The following is a 4,845-nucleotide window of genomic DNA, read 5'->3' as shown; positions in this document are numbered from 1 at the left end:
GCAACCCACATGTTAAAGGTGCACCAAAAAAAAAGTTTGTGCACTCGGAGCAGTGAAGGGGGTGCCAGATTTGTGAAGAACGTGCACCAGAAATCCTGAATATGGTGCCCCATTGTGCCTTAAACCACATTAACATATCAATTTAACCCACCCAAAATACATAATTAATACAATAGCTTTGTCCATATTCCTAAATGGTTCCTCTCAATGGCTGCAATGTTATAAAAAATCAGTTCACTAACTTGAGATGAGGTGAGCCCAATGATATTAGTGGAGTCCTGCATATTGCATTTTACTTGAAATGCCCTGCCTCCTTGTTCCTGGTTGACAGGTCTCACTGCTGGGACATGCTGCTGTATGGAACTACTTAGGGACCGTCTGCCAATATTCCATTACAGACATACATAAATCTGTTTACTTATTATCAAGGGTAGAAAAACTTGTGTCCAATGTTTTACTTGCTGGTGCGTTGAGAGAGAGCTCTGTTACATCATTGAGCACCTCATGTCATGTGACCAAGGTGATGCCTTTTAAGGTCTTTTCTCCATAAACGTTTGTTTTACCCAGTAACATTAACATCTACCTCAGGTATGTATCTCATCACATGACATCACAGCATGCCTCCATGGAGGATGGGTAGGAGTAGGAGTCCATGGAGGCATGCTGTGATTTCATGTAATCAGATACATACATGAGGTAGATGTTAATGTTACTGGGGAATGTCGTCACCTTGGTCACATGACATGAAGTGCTAAATGCTGAGAAAAGGCATGGGACATGGGGAGAAGTAGATGGGAGGGACTGTCCGCGCAGGACATGCCCCCTCTGATTCCAGGTATTTAGTTAATAGGACTCTATGAAAACCTTTTACTAGCTGTATTCATGAAAAATGTGGTGGCAGATTTAGACGCTTTCAGCTCTTTGCCTTACAAGGGTTAAGACCTAGAATAAAATGGATGCACTGCTCAAAAGAACACATTCTCCTACAGGAAACTCAAAGGAGACGTAAAGTTACAATCCAAAGACGAATTACATTTTTCATGCAGCATTAGCCATTGTGATACATTCTGCACATTTTCACATGTCATGCACATGTGTTTTGGCTGTGAGCTAGCCACCCAAACAACAACTAACTTATGGCCCCATTGCTTTATATTGGGCACGTTCAATGGGGGGTGCTTGCACTTTACGGCATCATACATCAGCATGCTCTGAACATGGTGATTGACTGTGCCACATAAGATGGGGCAGGTCCTATTTCTACCCCTGTTTGCAGCATTGTCATTCTATGTACATTTGTGGGTGTCCTGCGGCTGAAAGGTGGTTATGGCATTCTCCCGCTCTCCGTCCGAAAAAAGTCTATTTAATATAAAGACAATTTTTATATGCTAAAATAGTTTTTAGCAATTTTCAGGTATTTTTTTTTCTAACCAAATATATCCGGCTTCAAGCGTGCACGGTAGGAAGATGGAGCATGCTCTATTTTTCCCATGTTTACGTCTGGGCACCGTCCATAGCTATGGAGTTGGCTGTGGCCGGGTGAGGACACAGCAGTGTGAAAGTAGCAATTTCAGAATTGACTTTTTGGGGATTATTATTGTTTTTAATGAGATTTGAAATATATTATATAAGAAACCCTCTATATATGACTCCATTTTCAAACTTTAACCTTTCCAGCTATCAGAAACAGCTTTTTGGAAGATTGCAAAGCTTTTGAGATCTTAATAGTAATTAAAACAAAAGGGAGGTGAGATTTAGAAATGACCAATTTTGTCAGTAATACGTTCATTTAACAATTTTCCTTCATACATTCAAGAGTTAATAAAATCTTAACAATAAGCTAATGACCCACTAAAATGAAGTATTTTAATCCCTTAGCGCTCCGCGCCGTAGCTGTACTGCGCAGCTTCCGACGATTAGCGCTCAGCGCAGTACAGCTACGGCGCAGAGACAATGCCGGTTCAGTGCTGCACAGCAGCCGAACCGTCATCGTTAGCCGCGGGATTTCAGCGGTATTTAACATGCCTTCTGGGGGTCTTTACCCCACGATCGCCCCCCCCGCACCGTTTTTGGGGGGCCGATCGCTGTTTTGGCACCTCTGGGGTCCGATCGGGACCCCAGAGAAGCCTGGAGGGTTTACCTTTAAGATGGCGTCTGTGACGTCATCTTAAAGGCAAAGTGTCAGCCTATGCATCTGCATAGGCTGGCACTGATAATACTCTGCAATACATTAGTATTGCAGAGTATTATCAAGAACAAGCAATCAGATGATTGCTTGTTCATATCCCATGGTGGATCATGTAAAAAAATGTTTTTCAATAAAAAATTACTTTATAAATCACTAAAAATGCCCATAAGCCCCAAAACATATAAAGAGACATATAACGCTCAAAAAAGTCTAAATAATAACACAAACCCCACATATATAGTATCATCGCGTCCATAACAATCCATAGAATAAAACTAAATAACTATTGAACCCATATGATGAACGCCGTAAAAAAAAACGTTAAAAACCCGCCAAAAATTATGATTTTTACCTATTATATCCCACTTAAAATGCAATAAAAAGTGATCAACAAAACATATGTACTCCAGAATGCTACTGTTGCAAAGAACAACACGTCCCGCAAAAAACAAGCCATCAACCAGCTCTGTAGCCAAAAACGTAACAATGTTATGCCACTTGGAAGACGGCGATGCAAAAATGATAGATTTTTCCCCACATTAGGGTTTTATTTGGCAAATTTAGTAAAACATAAGAAAAAATATTCATGTCTGGTATCCCCGTAATCGTATCGACCCATAGAATAAAGATAACATGATTATTAGGCTATACGGTGAACACGAAAAAAAAAAAAGTAAAAAATCCAGTACAGAATTGATGCTTTTCTACTCATGACCTCAAAAAAAGTTCCTAAATTTTCAACAATAGGTGATACCAACCCCAAAATGGTAACACTGGAAAAAGCATCTCATCCCGCAAAACAAATTCCGTCACATGACCCAAATAACGGAAAAGCGAAAATTTTATAGCCTTCAAAAGGGGGAAACGAGAAAACTAAAATCCTGGCAGCTGCAGGGTGCTCCTTCCCTTCTGTGCCTCGCTGTGCCCCCATAACACAAGTAATGTCCATATGTGGGGGGTCGCTGCACTCAGGAGAAATTGTAGAACAAATTTTATGGTGAGCTTTCTCTTTTTATCTTTTGGAAATGTGTAAATTTTAGGGCTAAATGAACGTATAACCGACAAAATTTGACCATTCTAAATTTCACCGCCATTTTGATTCAATTACTATGAAGATCTCAAGGGGTTAACAATCTTTGTAAATGCTGTTTCTGATAGTTTGAGGGGTGCAGATTTGAAAATGGGTTGGTTACATAGGGGGTTTTTGTTGCTAAATATCTAAAATTTGATTTCAAACAGTATTTATCCCCAAAATAGTCAATTCTGAAAATACGGAAAATCGCTATTCGATTTGTAGGCCGCGTGACGTCAAAATAAATTATCCAAACATTTCAAAAATTATGAAAATGTAAAGTAGACAAATGGGAAATGTTATTCGGCAAGTTATTTAGGTGGTAAATCGATCTGCCTGAAAACGCGGTGATTTTGAATTTCGAAAATGGCAAATTTTTCTAAAAATTCATCATTTTTTTCTTTTTTTTGTAAATAAACGCAAAACTTATCAGCCAAAATTTACCACTAAAATGAAGTACAACATGTGGGGAAAAAACAATCTCAGAATCGCTTTGATAAGTAACAGTGTTCAAAAGTTATAACCATATAAAGAGACGCAGGTCAGAATCTATAAAATGGGACTGAGCCTTAAGCTGTAAAATGGCTGCGTCCTTAAGGGGTTAAAGTGCATCTAATGTTGCAGAAAATAACTCCTTATTTGTACAAATTGGTAAAAAATAAAGAATATCCATCAATGCCCTGGCATGTGCCCATACAGCAGTTTACCAACACATATGGGATATTAACATACTCGGTAGAAATTGGGGATCAAACTTTGTGGAGAGTTTTAACATTTTATCCACTGAGAATGTGTACTTTTTGTGAAAAACACATTCATTTTGCCAAAAAAAATAACATTTCAAAACTGCACACAAGTGTAAAGCAATTAAAAGGGTTATCAAAGATCATAAAAGTTGTTTTACATACATTGAGGGGTGTGGTTTCTATAATGTTGTAATTTATGGGGTTTTATTTAGGCCTCTCAAAGTGACCTGAAAGCTGAGCCGGTCCCTCAATGGTATGATTTTGCGTTCTTTATGAAAATGTGAAAAATTGCACCTAACGTTCAAAGACCCATAAACTCCTACAAAAATGAGAGGATGCCTAACAAGTCATGTCAACATAAAGCAGACATTAGGTAAATGTTAGTTATCAAGTTTTTTTGCAAAACATATCACCAAAATTTTTCAGCTAACACGAAGTTCAAAGTGTCACCAGAAAACAATTTTAAAATCACTTTGATATGTTAAATGGTTCCAAAGTTATAACAACTTATAGTGACACATATCACATTTGAAAAAATGGCTCGTGTCAGGAAGGGGAAAAGTGGCTTTGGCGACAATGGGTTAAAACATTTAATGCCATTAGTGTTTTTTTTTTTCTACCATTGATTGTTTTGTTTCTTATCACTTGTCTCATCAACCATAGCCCTACTGTGCCCCTTTATGTATACACTCACCGGCCACTTTATTAGGTACACCTGTCGAACTGCTCATTAACAATTAATTTCTAATCAGCCAATCACATGGCGGCAACTCCGTGCATTTAGGCATGTAGACATGGTCAAGACAATCTCCTGCAGTTTAAACCGAGCATCAGTATGG

Source organism: Engystomops pustulosus, chromosome 3, assembly GCF_040894005.1.
Source record: "Engystomops pustulosus chromosome 3, aEngPut4.maternal, whole genome shotgun sequence".
Lineage (NCBI taxonomy): Eukaryota > Metazoa > Chordata > Amphibia > Anura > Leptodactylidae > Engystomops > Engystomops pustulosus.
This window is presented reverse-complemented; position numbering follows the sequence as displayed.